At 42.3% G+C, this 23,354-nt stretch overlaps 1 long non-coding RNA gene across 2 annotated transcripts; it reads right to left on the reverse strand.

The window, feature by feature from the left end:
- Positions 1 to 15,651: 15,651 nt before the first annotated feature.
- LOC135418373 (uncharacterized) lies at positions 15,652 to 22,359 on the reverse strand. 2 transcript variants are annotated; one of them, XR_010432413.1, is made up of 3 exons: positions 22,236 to 22,359; positions 17,419 to 17,548; positions 15,652 to 16,543 (listed from the first exon to the last, which is right to left on the reverse strand). It is a non-coding gene; the product is annotated as an uncharacterized LOC135418373 (long non-coding RNA). The 2 variants fall into 2 exon arrangements; XR_010432414.1 differs by lacking the exon at positions 15,652 to 16,543 and adding an exon at positions 16,648 to 16,745.
- Positions 22,360 to 23,354: the final 995 nt, after the last annotated feature.

The raw sequence follows: 23,354 nt of genomic DNA on the forward strand, positions 1-23,354 counted from the left end.
TGATATTCAGCAATTAAAAAAAATACTCAGTAAAAAAGTCTGTTTAAGAGTCACAAAGAAGGTAAAGTAGATGTGCTTCAAGCTCATTGCAATAAACACAATTTACTATGACTGTTTTTTTTCTGTGGAACAGGTGTGTTAATTTTTTACTCTTAAAATGGACTTATGTGAAATCTCATCTTGATGTAGTAACAATTAAAATGTGAGTTGGGGCCAAATTAAATGTTTGGTTAATTTTTTTAAGCTTCCTTAGGGAATAGTCTCTGAATATAAATTTATCTGAGTTGTTATTTACAATATAATAAATACTTAAATACAGAGAATAAATGTGTGTTCCTTGTTTAAATTAAGTTATTCCAGGCCCAAATTGGTCCCAGTATGCTTTAAGTTATTCTTAACACAATCAGAATATCAGAAGTCTTTTTTAGCAGCATTTGTCTCAAAAACGGACAATTTTGATACTGTGGGATTTATAATTACTTTGTACATTTCATATATAGAGAGCACAAAAGATCCAAATGCAGCAATTCCTTTGATAGCCTATTATGCCTGAATTCCCTATCACATCTTGTTAGGGAAATTTATCTTATGTGGTAGATTTTTAAATTACATTTACAAAATATACAAACACCAAACGTGTCTGTAGCTTAAAAAAAAAGATAAACTAAGGAACACACATTTAAAGACAATTACAATCATTTTGAACGGTGTTTGACAGTATTTCGGAATACTTAGCCTGGGATTAGTCCTTTCCCTGAGAGGGCAGCATTGCTTTGCCCCAGTGCAAGAGTTTGAGCTGCCTGCCCTGAGAAACACAGCACAGCCCCCACTCAATGTGATGATGCAGTGATGATGCTTTAAAGTGTATTTAAAGTGACTTGGAAAATTGCAGTGAGAGGGAGGGGCATCCCCTTTACAGCTGCCATCCATTGCTCACCAAACTCTCGTGGTCCTTCTGGTCCCTGAACCCACCCGTGTCCCTGTGCCCCCTCCAGCATCCCAGGGCCGGGTGGAGAGCCCAGGGGAGGCAGGACATCTTTCTCCTCCTGCCTGGGAGGAACATTTTCAGCACCTCAAACTCCCCACCACCCCTTGGCATCCTTTCCCACCCAGATGTGCTGAGCAATGGAAGGGAACAGAGGAATCACCTGATTGCTGAGAGGTGAAGAGATGTGGTTACCCAGCCTTGGTGTCACAAACAAATCTCCTCCAAAAGCACTTTGGGGACTGTTGGGTCTAGGGGGGACCAGGATCACCTTACCCCAAGTCCCCTCTGGTGTGACTCTCACTCTGGTAAGAGAGGAGGCCAGAGGGGGTGGTGTGGGGAGCAGAGGTGGTACCTGCCCCACAGGTGTAGCCCTGCATCCCTGCCTGTGCCCCTGCCCAGCGCTATCACTCCTCTCAAAGGCAGCACAGCTCCAGGCAAATCTGCTCTGCAGATTGTTTCCATCCTGTGTTCCCCATGGTTCTGGCTCTGTCTGTGCCTTGTAGATAGAGTAACTGTGCAGCTTGTAAAGATTTGTTTGCTCTACCACCCCCTCCCCCTGCTCACTCCTTCAATCAGGGACTGGGAGAAGCCCTTGGGTGTTACAGGTACCAGGGAACAGTCACACCCCAAAGGCATCAGTGTGCCAGATCCTCCAGCAGGACTGGGCACGACACCCCATCCTCCTGGTGGTGAGCTCCTACAAAGGACCAGGCCACGGGAAGTCAGGGGGAAGTCCAGGCATCCAAGGGCTGCGTGTTCCTGATGTTCAGTCATTGGGGGGCCCAGCTGAGATAAAGAGTGATGGAGAAACAGCCAGTACCTGGCTGGCACTTCCACACATTACCATTGCAGAAATGTTTACTAACAATAAATAGTAATAATGAGATTTTATTACTTCCTGACTCCTGGTCTTACCTACAGTCCCCCAAGAAAAACAGCCCTGCATCTTGGAAGAGCTCCAGTGGGAAGCACAGCACAGCTGCTGAGCAGAGGGTCCCTCAGAGCCCATCACCTGCTGTACCAGCCTCCTCAGTGGCTTGCACTGAGCACAGGCTCCAGTTTAATGCAGCCATTCTCCAACTTCTCACGCTCCAGCTGTCCGAAAAGAAGCTGAAAAAATCCCTCCTGTCTCTCCCAGTGCACACTTGCCCAGCAGCTGTACTTCCCTGAGGTCCCCGGGCTTGGGGAGCACGGCACGGCAGAACTGGACCTACAGTCTGAAACTGTCTTGTGGGAACCAGGCTGCTCCCCCACTGTCAGCTCTCTGCAAAACTAATTTCTTTTTTTGTTTTTTCCTGCTTGACTTCTCCCACTTTTTTTTTTTTTCCCTCAAATGCACAGTCCTGCAAAATGTGCATTTTTTTTTTGTTACCACAAGGGGTTTCTCACCCGGCCAGTGAAAGAATGAACACCAAAGGGTGGGTTTGGAGTTGTTCTTTAGAAAACTGCCTCACACACACACCTCCTGGTACTCAGCTCCCCTAGTTGCTCTACACCAGGACTTCTGCTGGCAGAGATTTGGAACTAGACTGTGGTCCACCACGTCTGGGATGTCAGATCCTCTACGTGTGCCCGTGTTGGTTTTGCAGAGGGAGTTTCAGTGACCAGGTCAGCAGACAGATCCTTTCTTCTTGCAGCGGGGGAGGAATGGAAAGCTGGAGAACTGCAGTTCTCAAGGTTGATACCTTGTTATGCCAAGTTGGAGCACAGAGTAAATTTCTTACAGCCGAGTTATAAACCCCCTGAAAATAGGTTTTATTATGGAAATGCAAACACAACCATGGCTATAGCAACATGAAAGGCTCTGCTGTAATAATGCTTAGATCCAACTCTTTGTGCACAATTGGCATAGAAAAGTATTTGATTTTTGTCGGTTTTTTGCTGGTACATGTCAGTGTCACTTCACAGTTGGTCTCTGTTTATAATGAAATGCATAAAAATTGTTAGTAATCCTCATTTATAGCTGAGGTCTGAGAAGCACCATCTCAGACATTCCTTTACCTATCAAACATGGCTAAAACAGCTATTGACATTTGGAACCACTATTCCTGGAAGGAAAGATGTGGTGCTCACAGTTAACTAAGCAGGATGTCTACTGAGTTTAGACTCACACTGTAAAGCATTAGGCTGCCTGAGCAAGCTTTGCTAATCAGTTTGTTTCAGACAAGAAGGAAGAAAAAGAGAGGAGAAGAGGAGGAAATCATGAAGGGAATCAGTCTGAGACACTCTGCTTCGCTGTAAGTTCAAATGCTCTGCATATTTTCAGAATCCTGAGATTTCCCTAAAAAATACCTTCATGCTTATATTCCTGTTTCTCAGTTAAAAATAAGAAGGAAAAAAAAAATTTACTCCTACACTTTCCACCATTTAAAGGAAGTCAGGCTCTTATGGGAAGCCGTGGTCTACGCTGATCTTTGGGGGGGGACACAATCCAAATTCTAACAAGGAAATATCTTGCAAACCAGAGTTAAAAAACACTGTCCTCAATATTTTTAGCACATTGTGTTGAGTTGCCCTGCCCTAAAATCTCCAAATGTAGCAATTTCATTTCTGTGGATGGACAGTGTTTCTAAGGGGCCATGTTTTGTTTAAATTACTCACATGACTAGTTCTGCTCAGTTCAGTGCCTTGAGCCCCTCTGTGAGAGTGAGGTCGTCGCTGTTCAGCCACGTCTTCACCTTGAAAGCAGTCCCTCACCTGTGCCAATGGGTTTTCCTAAAGCATTTTTAATGATCAGAAGCATGAATATCTGTTTCAAGGCTCAGCCACATCCTTGGCATTGAAACATTCTTCCCCCCCAGTTTCTCTGTAGCAACTTAAGCAAATTTATTTTGACTCCCATTATTCCGGCACCTCAGTTCACTGAGCATCAGCATTCCAGAATTACTTAAGATAATAGAATACTTAAAGATAACTTTTGTGTGTTTGTTCCTAATCTGAATATCCCTTCCACTCTGTGGGTTAATTAATGATTACATGTAAATTAAATAACTTCATATGGCCAGTTTACAGATGAGGAAGTTTGGGATGTCCCAAAAAAATGGAGAAGATTCTGAAAAAGCTAAAAAAAAATATGTGAAAATGTACTCTTTTGAGATTTCAAATATCTTTCCCTCCCTCCCACCCCCCATACACCTCAGGATGTATCTCCAGCTGGAAAAAGCCAGGCAAGTGCCATGTGTTTGTAATACATATATAACTGTATTGGCTCTTCTGCTGCTATTGTGGTGCTCTTGGACATACTCTGCATAAAACATAAACCTCTATAGAGGAACATAAAGTTTAAATGTAAACTTTGTGGTGAGATCATATTTCCCAGGCAAATTTAGATTACCTTTTCATTTTGATGCTCTGCTTCCATATGAGCTGTCTGGGAACAACTACTAAATTTTATCCAGTTTTTAGAAGTATTTACAGTATTACTACCTTGCATATACTTTGGCTGGACCAAGAGGCATCATTATCTTAGTCTCCTGATTGGAGAGAGGAAAAGTGAGGTCTCACATTTTCGGGAGGGAATGACCTTCGCTGGGTATGAGATGTACAGCTACAGTGGAGTTAAAAATCTGGACGGGCACCTGGCCCTCAATCAGCCTCACTCAAAGCTGTTTACAGAGGCTTAGAGGAATTTCCAGCAGTCTTTTCACACGCAGATAGTTTGTAATAGTTTGTTGTTTGCGATCCTGTTTTGTGTACTCCTCAGTTTCCAATGATCTGTTGTGACAGTGCCTAAAGGACTCGTGAGTGATCCTCTGCAGGCAGCTCAATGAACAGCACATTGCTGGGAGCAAAGGTATTTGTGCTGTTCTTTCACTGACTTTTATTTGACTTTACAACTGTGCTATTTAATATGCAGATTCTTTTTCTTCTTATTTTTTTTTAATTGGAATAACCGGCTCTGTCAATTATTGAACCCTCTCAAAGGAAGGTGATAATGTGGAGCCTAAGTGGGAACAGCATTTTATTTGGTGTTGGAAGCCTCGTCTGCTTGTGATCTGCAGGGATTTGTCTATTACAGACTTGTTTGGGGTTTTTTTAGCTTTCCATTATTTGACTCATGTCAGTGGTGAATCAATTAATATTTGTCTGAAAAGTTTCCATCAAAATTGTCCCTTTTTCTTCATTCCTAACATTTTCTAGACACTCAGCCAGTCTGTTTCCTGATTTTTATAGCCTGCTTTATTGCTATTTGCCTAAGAACCTGTCATTTTTTTCTGATGCTTATTGGTGGCTGATCATTTTTAATTTATTGCCACTTCCTTGTTTTTTCATCCTCTTTGCTGACGTGGTTCTGGCTGGAGTTACAAGCACACAACCAGCAACACAGTTAGGGAGTACTTTGTCTGCTGGCTAACCAAAGAGTGTCCCTTCGAGTGATTAATAGATGAAATATAGAAAGTGTAGCATTTCAAAGTTGCCAAAACTTGTGGAATATTTTACAATTCAGTGGAGTCATCTGTTTAACAGCCCCTGTTTTGTTTTGTATATTACTCTCCCATACATATGCTTTTGGTTTTGAATCTTTATTGGTTTTGTCCTTTATTTCCACTCTTTTCTTTAGTACAGACACATAGGAAATCATAACTGAAATAATATTCATATTTTGGTGTATGGTGTGAATAGAAGCAAATATTCTGTTTCCATCTGAGAAGCAGACCAGGAAAAAAAAATAATAAATTTGTATCAGACCTGGTGCAGGGATGTTTAAAATGGAAGCAGGATCAAGTCTTCATCATTTTTAATACAAGAAATAGGTTAGGCCTGGGAAGAAAAAACAAATACAACTAGCTGAAATATCCTTGTAGTGAATTATTATCAAATCCTTGAAGCTGTTTAGCCCATTACATTCCCAGGTAAAACTCCCCCATGGGATTTTAATGTGTATTTATTTATTTTGTTTTTAAGATATATATTTGGAATTTTGAAAATTATGGATCAAAATCTGATTTATGCAGAATATTAAATTTATACTATTGAAGCTGGGAGTAAAACCTGGACCATAGTTTGTAAACCCTAAAATGTTTTTGGCACTTTTAGAGGAAGCACAGAATGACTGTTTAAAATCTATTTCCTTTTAGCCTCATCACTGCATGTCATCAGTTAGCAAATATCCTCTAGTGCTATTAGTAGCTAAGGGAAACATGTATTTTAAGGCTTTATTTCAGTGGGGTGGGGGGAGTGTGGGGGTAAAAATTCACAAAAACAGTGCTTTCAGAGATGGTAAAACCTGTAATTAGTGGTTCAGGGGTATTTAATCCCATTTCAAAGGAAAAACTATATCCATGTAAAAAATATATGAATATGCAGAAGAATAGATTGCATCAGCTGTATGGCAAGACATCACCTTTCAGTGCACTGCAAAGGGTAATATCCATAACTGAATTATGAAACTGTGTAATTAGCTCCAAAACTAGTAAATAAACTTTGCACTCTGTGAGGTAACAAATGCTCCTTGTGCCAGCCAATGTCAGGAGGGACGGAGGCAGCGGGGGAGTGGTGAGATATTGGCTGAACTCCTCAGCTCAGCAATAGTTTTTAACATAAAAATGAGGGCCAGGAAGGGGACGTTGGGATGCTCAGCAGACATCTGCTGAGATGCTTTCTTGTCTTGGGGCCTTAAAACTTGCCTCTCCTGCTGCTCCAGTCCTGGGGCACATTGGAGCTGGTGGCAGGAGTTCTCCTGGCTGCTGGACACAGCAGGGATGCAGGTGACTCATTCACACAGGAGAAAATACAACCCACAGCCAGCGCTGCCTTGTCTGGAACAATGGCCAGGGCTTGGGGGTCAGATGGAAAGGAGGAAAGGAGAAAGAAAAGATTGCCTCATCCATTCTCAGAGCGACTTTATCACTTATCATCTAAGGAAGGAAAGTTGCTTGGCTCTCAATAACTTTAATCACAGGGTTTCACAGGTGTTTTTCTTGAATCCACAGCCCCTAGAGTCACGTGGTTGTGGGAGACCTCCCAGTCTTATTGACATTGAACTTTCCCTAAAACCAGCAAACCTAGAACTCTGAACATTAAAAGCCTCAAACACAGAAAAATAAAGGATTCCTAAGTTTGTTATTAAAAAAAAAAAAAAAAAGAAGGGCCTGACTCACAACATTCATAGTGCAAAGGAGAGGACTCTTTTCAAATGCCTGGTATGCTCATACTCACCTGATCCAGAGGGCACAGAACCCAAGTATGTGAGCTGCAGTGGCCAAAACATCACAGCTGCTAAAGCATGAAGCCCATCTCTGAAACATCTTCTCTCCACTGCTCCCACTTTCCCTCCTGTCTGGCACTGGTGGAACATCTTTGCACCACACTGGCCGAGTTCCTCCTCCCTGGGCTGTGCTGAGACACGAGCAAGGTGGGCCCTTGGCTCATTGGAGATGCCCACAGTGAAATCCCTTTGTGCAGAGCTGCTGCCTTGTCCCTGCACCTCTGCATGTCTCACTGAACACCCTCCTGTGCTGAGGTGAACAAGAGGTTTGTGCCATACAACAGAAAGAACAGCAGATTGTCTGTCAAGTTGGTGTTTCTCCTCCCCATAACTCCTGTCTTTGGTTTAGATTGCAAGATATGCTGGATGTGAGAGAAGCACCAAGCACTGTAATGGTTTGGTACAGCAAATAAGCTTAAATGTACCAAAGGGAACAGAGCTTAGTTAAAGTGAGGCTTTTCAAACCTATAAGCTTTGCTGCCAAGAGCATATGCCTTTAAAAAGAAAAAAAATTACCCCCCCCCCCAAAAAAAAAAGTAAACAACCAAAACAAAAACCAAACCAAACCACTTAAGAAATAAATGTTAACACAGGATCTTATGTCAGCCAGCCTCAGCCAGAGCTCTGGGTATGGAATGGGGCAGGACAGACCCCAAGCTTTTCAGTATTTGAAAGCAGGTGTGCATACTTCTGGCTGGTATTCTGTGTTTGTTCCTCTCTAGAAAAAAAAAAAAGTTATTAAATCCTTTTAAATATTTCAAAGCAGCTGGGTAGATTTGACCATCTTTCTCCAACCCCCTGCTTTTATTTAAAAATTAAAAAAACCTCCAACCTGAACTCTTCCAATCTCCCCAAGGAAATTAACTACAAAAAAACTATGTTAATGGAACATTAAAGTTGTAATGTAAAACCATAAAAGTCAGGAAATTCAAAGTTAGGTCTCCCATGGTACCTCTAAGTCTGTCACCTCACGCACAGGCAGTACAATGGGACCCTGAGAAATGCACAGTTGGGGTAAATCCAAGTACCTGGCTGACTGCTCAGGTGTTCTGTATTTATTCCTGAGCTGGCTGTTGCTGGGAGCCTTGCTCGGGTGCTGCACTAGTGCAGGCTGTGCTCAGTGCAACACTCAGAGCTCCCAGAGCAGCACCACTGTGCAGGCAGGGGCAGCCCGTGCTTGTCTGAACTTAAAAGCAGCAGAGATGCACAAATTTGTATTTCTTTTATGTGTAACTTTAGCCCCGGGTTAGTTAATCTCGTGCAGCAGCCGTGCAAGAGCTGCAGTTTTGTTTGGGCAGGAGATCAAGTTCTTCATAGAAAGATTTTAGAAGGAAGGAAGAAAAAAAAAAAAGGAGAAGAAAAAGGAGGAGGAGGAACTGGGGCAGCTGTGCACGAGCGATGGCAGATACCTTATTCTGTGATTCTGTAAAAATAATATTGGAGCGATAGCATTTATGAGGGGGATTTATAGGACAATTTTGCAGCCCACATGTGTATAAGAGTCACCAAAGCAATTCATATCAAGGAAAGAGGGCAACACATTTCAGCAAAGCAATTTTTAACAAATATCCTTCCCGATATGCAATATATATATTTATATAATCGAAGGGCTGTGCACAATAAACCAAGCAGATCAGTATCTTTCCCCAGTTTTGCCTTTTGACACCTCCTCAGTCCCGAGCACGAACAATGAGCTGCCACTCAATAAGCACAACTGACCAGAAGAATCAAAACAATTCTTGGAAAAAAATTAAGTTATCATTCATTAGCTCTCTATCATTTGGCCACCAGTAGGCTGCAGGATATGAGGGCCATTTAATTAGGCCCTGCACTACTCTCTGGTGTGAAAAAGGCTCTCAAAAGCTTTGATTCCCCACAGCTTCACAGCAGGAAGTTGTTGGCGATAATTGACACAGGATTTCCTTGTTAACCAGCAGCAGACATGCTGGATTAAAGCGACAGAGATCTAGAGAAGAAAGTGAAAAGAGATAAGAAGCTCGGAAAGACTTCTGCTTATTTTGCACTTGAGGATGATGAGCAAATAGCAATAACAAACTGGAGTGCTGCTCCCTGTGAGTAAGGCCTCCACTTATCAGACCCATTTCAGCTTGGCTGATCAAAGATTGACTTCCCTTAAAATAACATAGGCCTGGGGTTTGTTAGTTTATTAAGCTGCAGGTTTTATGAATTATCGCAGTTTTAAAGATGGATTGCAGTTTATGTGAAGGAGTAGAGGATTATCAGGTTTTCATCTAAACAATTATAAAATATCACAGCTGAAAGCTTACTTGCAAATGACATCATTTTCTCCTGCAAACTAAACAGGTCATTGTATGCCTTCATATAAGCAAGTGCACACATACAGTAAAATTAACTCTGCAGCTGAGATGATAGCCCAGTCAAATCTGTATTTTAACTTCCAGAATGCATGCAGGCCCCACATTCCCTTATGCTGTTCCAAAGGTAATTGTATTTAATTTTTGACCAGGACCTTTTAGGTCTAGTTATGCTGAGGAAAGGAAAGAGAGAAATGGTCTATTGAAATCTTTCTTTAAATGTGGTCGTGATAAATGGTACTGAAACAGATCCACATGAGTATAGTTAAATGAAATGTCCACTTTAGAGCAGAGACAATTATTGGATATCACTTAATAACTTAACCTTACAACAGCACATGTGGCATTAATAAAGAGCTGAGAGTAATAAAAGCTACTACTACTGCCATGCTCAGTGCATGCAGGCAGGTGTGTGTATGTGTGGGTAGGAGCCAGGGGGAAACCAGGACATTTGGGGGGCAGGAGGAGGGGAAGGACAGAGGACCAAGGCAGGAGAATGAGGTGGACAGGGAGAGGCAGGTGCAGTCAGGGCTGGGGCAGTGGCAGGCAGGGTCAGTACCTGCTATCCCGAGCCATAACCTACAGCTCTGCTGGCTGCCCGGGAGCTCCCTCATCCCACCTCCCTGTCCTCCGAGCCCTCCAGGGAACTGCACAGTCCTGGGTCACCAATGGGGTTACCCCAAAACCCAAATGAATGTCCAGGCTGTATTCCCTCTGCTGGGAAAGGGGACAGGCTGTGTGAGTGTTGCTTGTCCAGGATCCTGCAGCTAAACTGTGCCTGGAAATATCTACAGGGTTGAGAGAATCAGGAAAAAGCTGTCCATGGGGGTACATGTTACACCTAAAACTTCAAGAGCCTTAGGTAGTTTTGGCTGGAAAGCAGCAGTTCAACTGTGTGAAACAGTGGAGGTATCAGTAATGATTTTTATTCCAGTGCAGATACTGCTGTTAGTAACTTCTTAAAACAATAGCAAAACACTGCCCACCTCTGACCTTTGTTTTAAGGTCTCGAATAACTCCTTTCAACCACTGTAACAGGTTCTGAGCCCAGAAACTTCTCCTCTTGCAACTGAAGCCAGGAGAGCAGGACAACAAACATAAAACCAGTTTCAACAATGTTTTAAAATTCTAAAAAGTCAGCAGTGTTCTCTGCAATGAATGTAGCACGTGCACCATGGAGAACTGCTTCATAGCAGTTTCAGCACTGTTTGGGTTCACCATGACTTCAGCACATCTAAGTAACACCACTGTCCTCCTGGAGACTCCATCTTAAGGTCCCAGGCAATTCCATAAACAATCTCATAGTCTAATGTTTTTCTTAGGAGTATTTAAAAAGTGCTAGCAACGAATTATTATTTATTTTAGAGCAGCTTCTCCCAGCATGACTGGACTGGCAAAATGTTTTCAAAATTGCATCTTCTCCTTCCTGAAGTTACCACTCTACTCAAAGAAGTGATACAAAGCCCAGACAACCAGCTGTGCACATTGGACACCAGTGACACTGCTCAGGTTATGATCATCCTTGGTGTCTTTTCAGCCTTAGCATTCTTTTTTTGTGATAATGAATTACATTTTGCAAAGTGGAGATTATAATGTAAACTGATGAATTAAAGACTGCTTATGTTAGACTTAGGTGGGCATTCACTGGAGATGGACTGGAACCAGAGATCTGGTTATCACCAACCCTTATTTCAGTTGGAAAACCAAAACCCAGATCCACACTTCTCATCTGCTTCGAATCTCTGCTGTGAACTCCATTAAAGTTTGAGGTTAGAAGACCTCAGACTCCACTGACAGAACTCCTCCCTTACAGTTCTCTGTATCTACAGCCCCTGGATAAGTGGAGTTGAAAATCTCTCTCTTAATTATGTAGTTTGCTAAGTCCTTTTAATTTCCTTTCTGACCTGCTTCATAATTCCACCCATCATGCTTACCTCTGCTCAGCTGGCTGTACATGAACTAATCATCATCTTCTCCTACTTCCTAAGGGCCTGAGACAAATCTTGCTGTAACCCAGACTCCCTGTTGGGTCGTGTGCCATGCTGCTCTGTCCCACCCCACAAACACAGGGAATGGAAAGCAGGGAGGCTCTGGTTCAGCCTTCAGGGGTCTGTGCAGCCTGTTCTCACTCTGCCCAGAGCACACAGAGCTGCAGGCAGACACGCTGGACCCGTGAGAAGGATTAGTGCCATTGGATGGCCTGGTGTAGGAGTTATTTCTTGTTTGGAAATATAGAATGTCTTCATATTTTAAAAAAAAAGCCAGTTTTGCTCATTTTGAAGACAGAAATATGGGTTTAGCGAGTTTCTTGCTATTTTTAGTATTTATTGCTATTGATAATTCTTGCAGATTTTAATGGTAAAGAACTGAATTTCATTACAATTAAATTTCTTTGAGTTCCTTTAGTTCCAGAGTTGAATGTGTTTTTTTCAAAGCTACCATTACTGCTGTGGACATATAAACAGAATGACAAACTTTCATTTTTTTTACGTAATGTAAACCAAGACTCTATTCTATTTTCCTTCTGACACAGAAAATTGAGATTTGTGGTCAACTAGTAACCAGCTTCAAAGACTAATTCACCTTAATGCTAGCAAAGGAGTTTGTTAATTTTCCTGGGAAAGAAGGTTTCTTTAATTCACATATCTACATATGGTAGATATGATTCTTTCATTTGCTATGGCATTTGATAAAATCCTACTTTTATAAATGATGCATCTGCTTTTAATGTCTTAAATCCTGTGATTGAATAGACAAATCTTCCCCCTTGTCTTGGTTTTTTTTAATATTTAAAAGGCCTTACTGCCTTAAAACATACATCAAGCAACATTGTAATAGAGAAATACACTTTTAAGACAAAGTGACAGATTTACATATCTGTGTGATGTGACTCTCTTGACAACCAATAAATGCATTATATTGATGAAGTGAATATGTTCTCTATCTGGTCATTTTCAACTGGAAACTAATAACCAGCATCACCGTATCAGGCATGCAATAACCTGGGTTAAAACTGGGTTCATCAAATAAATCACTCAGGAATTTTTCTATTTCTTTCCCAAGACACGTTGCACATCTGCTTAGTGAAAGGAGGAAAGAAGCAATATTTCTTTGATCAAAGTCTTTTTTAATATCCTTGTATCTGTCCTTTGGGAATGCTATCTCTGGACTTCGGCCGGGGAGAGACGCTCAGCATCTCCTGAGAGGTGCTAAGCACCCTTTTACTGCCAGCAGGCTGCAGCAGGAATATGCTGTTCCTCACAAGATAGGGCTCCTTCACAACAGTTGCTGATGCTACATTGCTTTCTAATGACCCAGGGAACGACAGAAATTCAAAATTTCTGAAAAACAAAACACAAGGTGTTTTTAATGAGTCCCAGTTTATATCAACAGCTTTCGGGAGCAAAAAAAAAAAAAAATAAAAAAATCCTTAGGCTGAAAAGAATACTGCATTAAATTTACCCTGAGCCTCTATCTCATGGACATGAAACACCTATACACATGTAGAGATCTCTGAGAAACACTTTGAAAAGCTACGTTGTGCTTTTAACTTTTTATAAAGTCTTATTAATATCATTTAGAGTAGCCATGTGGCTGGCTTCCTGCCTGGCCTCTTTTACTGTGGACTTGGCAGTTGTTATCCCGAGCCCCACACATGTGCAGGGGGAGCTGAGCGTGGGCAGCAGCCCCTTCCCTGAGCCAGCTGGCTTTTGTCATACTGCAAACGGGCAACCCCGGTGCCTGATCCCCCAGGATACACATCTCCGCTGGAATTCCTGGGCTCCACTCGAGGCTGGGCCTGGCACAGGCAGCTCAGAGTCTTTTTCCAGTGAGGATGACTGCAGAAGTGTATGGGCAATGGGGAATTTTTAATCTGCTTCTGGTGCAGCCACTGAGAGCTGGGGCAGGACTGGAGGGTTTGCAGGATCAAGCTGTTAAAATGCAGCCCCTCCCATGCTTGTGGCTGTGGCTGTGGGGCTGTTCCTTGGCTGGGTGGCAGCAGACACAAAAGTGGCATCCACAGCCCAGCCTTGCTCTGGTTTTGGGTCAGAAGCATTGTTGAAAACATGCAATAAGCAACGAAGCTGGTGAAGGGCATAGTGAAACTCCAAATAAACAGCTTTCCCACTGATTTCATAAAGAATGTTACAGAGAGGGCTCAAGTAGTCAAGTCCAAATACTAAGAGGAAGTGCTAAATTTAGGACAAAAAAAAAAAGGAAAGGAATCTGCATTTTTATGAGTTGTAGTAGCTGTAGGTACTACAGTTGTAGGTTCACTTCATTGAAGTGAAGAGTGAGTAGTTCTTCCTTCAGCCTTCTTCCCCATGGATATGCAGTGATGTAATTAGGCATCGATGAGCTTTAGTTTTTTAGACCCCTCAGGTGTGCACACATGGTGTACATTCCTTCCTTCTGTGCTCACCACTGGTTTTGATTCTTCTCAAATATTCACATACACACCACTACTACTTTTACAGCAATAGAGAATATATAAATACCTTGGGAAAGTGCAATCTCTAAGTCAACCTGGTCTAGCAGAAGGTGTCCTTTGTTGGAACAAGATGATCTTTAAGGTCCCTTCCAACCCAGGCCATTCTGTGATTATGTGAAGCATCTCCCATGGGGAGTGGCTGAGGGAACTGGAGTTGTTTGGTCTGGAGAAAAGGAGACTCAGGGGAGACCTCATTGCTACAGTTACCTGAAAGAGGCTGCAGTGAGGTGAGGCTCAGTCTGCTCTGCCATGTCCCGAGTGAAAGGACAAGAGAAAATGGCCTTAGGCTGCACCAGGGGAGGCTCATATTAGATATTAGAAAAGAAAAATCACTGAAAGAGTTTTTAGGCTTTGGGTTGCCCAGGGTGCTGATGGAGTCGCTGTCTCTGGAAGGGCTCTTGGATGTGGCACTTGGGGATAAGGTTTACAGGTGGTTGTGGTGATGCTGGGTTTTCATGGGTGGACTAAATTATCTTGAAGGTCTCCTTCCAACATCGATGATTTTCTGATTCTGTGAAAAGGTGGTGATAACACAAAGAGGGAGAATGGCAGCCACACTGTTTTTCTTTACCTGGAGCTTGCTGGCTGGTAAATGTGGCAGAGAAGGACCTGGAGGTGCCTCAAAGAACAGCCTTTCAGCATCCTGGTGGACCCTGGGCCCACAGTCCCCCCAAGGGCCTGGACCCCCTCTACCCATCCCTGCTGTCACAGAAGAGGCAAAGCTCTGCAGGAAGCCCAGGTCAAGTCTGCTGAAGATTCCTGGGTTTCTGCAATCTACTTTCCTTTTTATGGTGGGGCAGGACAATACAGACACAAACTGGAAAAAGAATTTGGTCAGGAGCTGGTTTCACATGCTTAAGGGCAAATACTCAAATCTAACTTTTAAACTGGACAGTATGGACGTGGTGTCACTGTTCTTGCCTGCTCCCCAGGCACTGCCTGAGAATCAGGTCTCTCATGCAAATCACAGTGAGATGTGTTAGAGGCCCAACTCTATATTTCTAGGCAGGGCCTCTGACCACAAAGCTGCCCCACATTTTTCATTATAAAGCACCATTTCCATCAGCTACACAGGTAGACTTTTTTTCCACTTCGTGCACTTTACTTGGGCTTGGATTTTTGGGCAAGACTACTGCAGAAAATATTTGACAGGGATTTCTTTCCATAGTAAAGGACGTGTCACCTGCAATTCTATATAAATCTGTGTCCATTCAGCCTTGGCATAGCTGTAAACCTCTTAGCTCTTGCTGCCAGAGTCTTGTTAGTACTTCAATTTGCACCAAGAATGCCCCCTTCCCAAATAGCATCTCACATGCAGCTGGATCCTCTTAGAAAATAGGGAGAATACTGTAAGGAGAAGGGAAGGTGTTAGGGGACAGAGACAGACTGACCTTTAAACACTTTTCTGCCAGATCCTGCCTTTGTATGTAGGAATAAAACTGCAGAACTACTCTGTTGGCAATAAATAGGTGGGAAACCCACCTGCTAAGCTGAGTTCTCAGCCCTCTCTTAAGGCTGCACCATAGATGGGATAACAATCTACTAGTTCTGTTTATTGTTCTAGTTACAGAATTGACAAAACATAAAATCTAAAATCAAAGTAAATCCACTCGGTTGGTATATGTAATAATATATATAGGATTCAAACAATACATAAGAAACAATACAGTTACAAAAAAAAAAATCCAGTAATCTGTATTTTCAGTTAAACATTACTTAAATGAGAGCATTTTAAAGACAGTGTAATTTTCCAAATAAACTGTTAGATAACATGTCCAAGGAAAAGCAGACACAAACTTCAGGAAATGTGTGTATGAGCATGAATTCTGTCTTGCATTTGTACATGAGTGTCATGCCTGTTCACCTGAAAATGTATCACTTAAGGAAACCATATGGAAGTGTAAGAGGTTTGGGTGAGTAGGTTGGAATTATTTGTGATACCATGTTTACTACCCCAACATGAAATTCAGGATGGTGCTCACCAGATTTCCACCCCATCTAAGATCTGAAGTTAAATCCCAGTGCTCCTGATTCCACAGGGCTTCTGTCTTTGTTCAGGAGATAAGTGGGATTGAAAAGCTCCTGACAACTTGACGTGGGCCCAGCAGCTTTGGATTAATTTCACTCAAAGATTTCCTTACATGGGTGTCATATAACTTTTAAAAAGTCATTAGCTACCAAAAAAAAAGAGGTACAGGATCGCTGAATTATCATCACATTTAACAGAATAGGAGAAAAACCCCCTTATTCTGCCCTGGAAGTAAAAGGTGGTTTGGATGCAGGTCTGCCAGGGTGAGGTCACTGCAGGTCTGTGGATCTCCCTTCCTCCAGAGCAGGAGTGATGAGGAGGAGAGCTCAGTGGGATGGATCCTGGCTCAAGGTCCCCTTCTCCCAGAGTTCCTCCAGCAGCAAGAGGGAGCAGCAGCAGGTGGAGATGTCTCTGAGGAGCAGTGGCTGCACAGGCAATGGGGCAGATGGAGAGTGTGCAGTTCTCACTTCACTCTGTGTTAGAGCTGCACCTGAAATCACAGATATCATCTTACCTACTGAAACTCTGAATTCTGAACTGCACTTCCATGAGAACTGAAAAAAGGGGAATATTTGCCTATCTTTTGATGGCAACATCTCGTGACAGAGGCAGCTTTTGCCAGTGCTCCGAGCTTATGTTGTATTTATTAAAAACTGGTAGTTGTGCTAGTAGCTTGCTTTGTTTTTTAACTCCTAAACATGAAAAGCAAATGTGAATCAACCTCTTTAAATTAAATATGAGAAACAATTACGTTTTGACAGTTTAATTGCATTCTTCCTCCAACATGGCATTCTAAACAAGATACCACATGTATTTAGCATGCTGATTATATTTTTAGATTGTTTTGCAATTAAGAAAGTATCCCTAAAAGAGATAAAATAATTGGCTGACTAAATCACTATTTCTTGAGGGAACAATATTAAGAAATGAATGTTGAATGGCTATATCCATAATAATTAGCTTTTAAATCACTGCTTAAAGGTTTTAGGTTTTAGCCTTCAAAATTGTATCTGTCATTCAATTTGCTGCATATTATTCAACTTTGCTTATGTAAAAAAAAAAAGGAAAAGATCCAACCATTGCCAACAAAACAGCCTTTAGTGTAACTGGCAGAATCTCAGGACTTTCAATGGCAAAAACACCCAGACACCCAAAATGTCTTTCTTTAGGACTCTCTTAGTCTATATTTCTGATAGTCATTGTTGTAAATAGAAAAAAAAAAAGGATACTAACTTATTTCAAAATCACTGACTATTTGTGTACATTCCAGCTTCCCTAGAGTACTGGGTGACCTTCACGTTGCTTTTATTATTTTGCATAAAATGCTTTCTTACTTTTCTTGATAAAGAATTAAAGATTACATACCAAACATTGTCATGAGTTTTGTTATTCCTCAACAGTTGATTGCAATGGGATGGTGGGATCTGAGTTGGAAAAAGAACACCTCCATTACCCAGGTTAAAGCTGCCTCTCGTTGACAATGTTCTGAAATTTCCTTTTAAAAATAAAATAATCTATTTAAAAGAGGGATGTTGGAATCAAAAATTCAATTCTGTTGAAAAAAACCCCCTGTGTTTATAATTGTCATTTCAACCCACGACCATGTGCCAAACATCTTTTTTTATTTTTACAGTGTATTTTTGTTTGACTTTTCATACCAACAACGAACTAAAAACACATCTCAACTTCTTCCAGTGGAGGCAATGCAAGTTTTTATTCTGAGCCTTTTCTATGTATATCTGTGCAAAGCCAAGCCAGCATTCAGAGAAGACACACAGTAGGCTCATGATTCACAACAAGACCATATGGAATTTGCTGGAACTTGATTTTAAGATACCAAATAAAACTGTATTTAGGAGCAGGAAAGCGAGAGGCTGAACTGCAGCTGAGTCTGAAGCAACATTGTTAAGACCTTTCATTAGGAATATAAAGTCCAACCTGCTTGAGATGCTCTTTAAGGTACATTGATTTCATACATTTCCTACTGAGCTGCACACAAAAATATGTGGGTAGGGATGCCAGTAGTTCACAGATGAATGATTTGTAAGGGGAAAGAGAGGTTAGCCCAGACATCTGGGTAAAAGTGAAGACATGCTGGTGAGAAGCAGAGTGCAACAATGCTGGATGGGCTAACCAGCTGAAAATATTCCCAGGCCCCAGCAGCAGTGCTAGTGCAGAGAGGGCTTGTCTTGGCAGCTTTAAGAACAGGACCAGGTAGGCAGGGAGAGAGAACTGGGATTGCCCATCAGACACAGCTGGAATAAGCACACAGACATTTCAACACACAAACTCACAGCATCACTCTTTACTTATTCTTCTGTAAAAGGCCTGAGAATGCATGATCCACGCTGGTTGTTGAAATAAATGCCTTTGAGTATTATAGTGCAATGTAATTCTATAAAATAACTGGCAAATATAGGGTAATAAGAGATCTTTATTTAGTGCACAGTCCCAAGTAGAAGGTCCCAAAGAAAAAACAGGGTAAAAAGGTGTACCTCGTCATGTACAGGAAATTATTTCAAAACTGTTTCCAAAACTGGGATTCAGAAAGAAATAAGTGGTGGCAAGACATAGCCATGAACCCTTTCCAGCCAGCACTCCTGAACTGTGAAAATCACAAAGACAGTCGTGATAGGAGCCTGACAAGGCTGCACTCCTTGTACATGTTTCTGGCTTTTCAACAGCACCATGGATATCCAGCACAGGATATTGCTTCCCCACAGACCCTGCCACGCTTGAGATGATGGGTCTGTGTTTTACAGGCTGAGAGCTGACCTATCTCCTTTTTAAGTCAATGGCTGTTTCCTGATTGTAGATTGTTAAAACCAGCACCAGCATCACAGTGGCTGGAGTTGGAATAATTACACCCAAATGAGCTTTTAGGTAACAGGTTTTGATAGCAGCTTATCAATAGCTGACAGCTGGTGCATTGATAGAGAGGAGCTGAGCAAAGATAGCTCCTTATATGCCAGCTGCTAAGTGACAGCACAGACACCTAATTCAATGGAGTTACAGCCACCAAACCTCAAAGTCATCTCATCCCTTGTGCTGCTCCAGCCTTGCTGGCCTTTCAGCCAGGTTACCAGGTTGCATGAGATGAGCAAGGGCCCTAAAATCTTCATGCAGGGGTGCAGAAACTCATCAGGCAGCGAGTGCAGTGGAAGACAGAGGAGTAAGGAAGAAAGAAAGAGAGAATTCCTTGTTCAGCAACAACAAAGTGTTTAAGAGCTCAGCAACCCCTCCTTCACGCTGCATAAGTTGTATCCAGTGCAATACACATTCCAAGTCAGAAGGCATTATTTTTGTTGAAAGATGGGAGTATAGACAGGAGAGCTGCAGGTTCAACTCATGTCAGTGGCTGAAGAGACTTCTGTGCCTTTCCTTCTGCCAACAGCCATTGGTGCCACTTGCACATTTTTGCAAAGACAGTGGTCACTTCTGATGTGTCACTTGCTAATGGCCTGTCCCTACCAAAAGAAACAAAGTTGAGCCAGTTATTTGTGAACGCATTTAGCTGAGTTTGGCCGGGAGGGGAAGATCAGCCATTTGTCACAAATCTGCCTGTATATCTGATAACTGTGGTCAGTGAGCCTTGTGCTTCTGAGAGCCTGCTGACCCCCTCCAGACAGCAGCATCAGACAAAACTCTGATGTGGTTCAGATGAGCTACTTACACCAAATATATAGAAGCAGCAATGGGCAGAACTGCTTAAAAATCAGGTTCCAACCATTTCTGGGACACTCAGTAAAACAGGTTGATTGATGGACAGATTTATTTCTTATGACAAATAGCCAAAATTCCTAAACCAGATCCCAGCACTTCAAGAGTCCTGTCACCAAGATCCCTCTGTGGACTGGAGGCAGCTCAGGTAAGATTTCTATCTCTGTGCATTGTCTACAGAACCAGGCAACCAGTTTCTTAGCACAGGTGTTTAAGGTAAGGACCTAAAGGAAGCGGGAATGAGCCACTCAGAGATGTAGGAACAGCAAGCTGGTACCTTCACAGACCTGCACCTTTCTGCTGCAACAATCAAACTGGATACATTTGTGGATCTGTAGCATGTTGCTGAGATTCCTTCCCCAGCTGTCTTAATTCAGCAGGTCTGATCCAACCTAGATACATTGATGAAAAAAGAAAAGACATGGGGAACCTCTAGTTCGGACTTAAACAACAGTCAGGTTTTGGCACAGGGAACAGATTTCAAATGAGCACAAATTGGTGAGCTACAAATTTAGAAAGGGGGCAAACTATTTAGGTTCAGGCCAGATATTTTGGGGAAAACAGACCAAAAGTAATATCTATTCTAAAGAAAAACACTGATAAACTGTGGAATTACAGGCCGGCTCTTTCTTCTTTTTCCTTACGGTCTGGAGTATGCCTTGTAGCTCATCATATTTTTGGCTTCTGGCACATATTTTATTAACTTCCATTATGTACAGAAACAAAACAGACCACTATTTTAAAAAAAAATGTTGTGAGTACAAAAAGAAATATAATGGTATATTCAAAGAGTAATTAAAGACTCTCTTATGAGATTTAAAAGCTGAGAAGAGTTTGAAAGACTTTCACACACAAAATATTGTACAAAAATTATATGAAGCCATTTGCATCCACATTTGTGAGCCATGTGACTTCCCCTGAGATTTAGTTTGGCTTCTCCATTTAAAGCACTACAGATACTGAAAACTGAGGACTAAAAACTTGGCTTGCTATCAACCCCAAATTTCAGTTTAGATGATGCAGGAGCAACCAACAGAATCGGGCCTCACTTAACTCATTCCAGCCTGCTCAGTTACTGTCACCATTAGAAATTGCTTCATGTGCCAAAACCCTTTAAGGCCAACCCAGCCTGATAAAGATGCCTGCAAAGCTGAGAAGCTGCAAAACTCTCAGCATACTGTGCATAGGTTGGATGATGTCAGGGTTGAAAGATATCCAGGAACACAGCTTTGGTTTTTTTCTGTCCTTGCTGTTCTAGAGATCTGGTCTTATCTGACATACTTGTAAGTGACACACAGACAGCAAAAAACATGATCATGTGATATGCTGTCAAGTGCCTTGTGATCATGGAGCTGGACTACCAGCAAGGCAAACCCTGACAGCTGCTGGGTTGGGGTTGGATTGGACAGCTGCTCCTGTTATTCTCTCATAGTGAGCATTTTGCTGCACACAAAGAGCCCTATCTGCTCCTCAGGTGTAATACAGGCTAAAGATGTTCTGCAGAATACACAAGAGAATCTACAATAATTTTAGCCATGTCCTGGGAAAGAAATGTGTCCAAGGGAAAGGCCTATTTTTAGATTGTCACTGTTCCATGGACATTAATGAAAAAGGTGGAGAGGCTGCTCAGAAGTTTCTTTGCTTCCCCTGTGCACAGCAGAAATGGGCATCACAGCAGCTCTAAAAACTTCTCTGCTGTAACAAGTGTAGATCAAAAGAAAAAAGTCGTAGCTAGAAGAAAATGATCCACAGAAGTTACAGGTGGGTATTTTTGTAGCTATCAAAAAAGCGCCTTAAAAGTAGTCAGGTGGTGAATGAATGCAGGTTAAATGGTTATTAAGTTGAGCTTCCCTAAAAAACACAGTTTGTAGCTATGGCTGAATGAAACTTGCTGTGAAATCTGCAGAAACACTGAAAGCTGATTTCTCACCATGCTGAGGTTCAGTTTCCAGGTCAAATTGTGACCTGATGTAAACGGAGTTTCCATGAAGTAAACGGGCCTCTGGCCCATCCCTTCTAAAGGTTGGGTCTAATATTCGTTGTTAACAAAATTTCCAAATCTACAGGTCTTTTAAATGAACATGCACCTTGCACCTAACAAAATCTAAGAATTATATTTCTGCAAACTCACTGAAAACTACCTTTCTTAGTGTGGTTTTCACCTAAAACCTTTTGTAGTTTCCATAATATTTTTGACTGAGATTTAGGGAACAACTTAAGAATTAAAGTGGAAGCTTAAAAGGGCAGAAAACCACAAGAACTAAAAATAAAAATCCATATATAACCAGGTATGAACCCAGATGATAACCTCAGACCAGCAGATGGTGAAATACCTGGAGTCTCCTGACCCTGTGCCACCCCAGCCCCTGCCTCCATCCCACCCATGTCTTCATACTGCTGGCGGGGTTTGGAGTGTATGGACTGACCCAGGTATTTCTGTAAGATTTTTCTCCACCTCACACCTACAGCTGATGGGAAGTCATTAAAAGATGTGACACAAGACTTTATCTGGATGGTGTGGTGAGAGGGCCACTGGTTTTCCTCCTGTCCCTCCCCAGCATGCAAGATGCAGGAGGACTGGGCCCAAACCTGAAAGCACATTACATAAACAAAGAATGTACATAAATATACATAAATAAAATCATAGAATGATTTGGATTGGAAGAGCCTTAATGATCATCTAGTTTCAACCCTCCTGCCACGGGCAGGGACAGCTTCCATTAGATAATGTTGCTTAAAACCCTATCCAGCCTGGCCTTGAACACATGCCCCAGGGATGGAACAGCCACAACTTCTGTGAGCAACCTGCTCCTGTAGCTCACCACCCTCACAGGAAAGAATTTCCTCCTAATGTCCAATCTAAATCCTCCCTCCTTCAGTTTAAAACCATTCCCCCTCGTCCTATCACTGCATGCCCTTGCAAAAAGTCCCCATAGAAATAAATTATCTTTTCATATAAAAATCTTCTAAAGCCCGTTTTCAGAAGAGTAATAGAACTGCCAGTCCAACACCTGCAGGGTTGGAAATAATTTACTTAGCCTCGCTGACTTTAGGGCAGGTTCTTCACTTGATAGATGGCCCAATTAAACATCTGTTAATCACATTATCTCATCCCGAGGTGGAATACCTGGGTCTGCAGTCCCGTCTCTGTGCCAGAGAGCATCGGATGGCCCCGGGACAGCAGGGGGATCCCAGCAGGGCCCCCAGGAGGTGGCTGGGGCGCAGAGCCTGCCCGGGGCAGGGCTGGGGGGCTGTGCCTCCCTCCCCCTGCACAACCTCCCCGTAACCTCGCTCCTCAGCCCTCCTGTACATTCTAGGCCTTGATAATAAAGCAACATCTGCAAACTTACAAGTGCTTTACTCGAGTTAATTGAGTAAATTGAAGCAAGCTGCGGGGCAGGGGTGATCTATGATCCCAGGTTGCGGGCCGGGAAGGGAGACAACAGATTTACTGCAAAGACAGTGGGCGGCCTTTTGTTCGGGCCCTGGTTCACGGGAAGTTTGAGGTCACGAGGGATTAAAATATCTTCAGAAACAAATGGAATAATTTGGCTGAAATATAAGGCACGCAGTGCCAGCTC

This window comes from Pseudopipra pipra, chromosome 8 (assembly GCF_036250125.1).
Source record: "Pseudopipra pipra isolate bDixPip1 chromosome 8, bDixPip1.hap1, whole genome shotgun sequence".
Classification (NCBI taxonomy): Eukaryota; Metazoa; Chordata; class Aves; order Passeriformes; family Pipridae; genus Pseudopipra; species Pseudopipra pipra.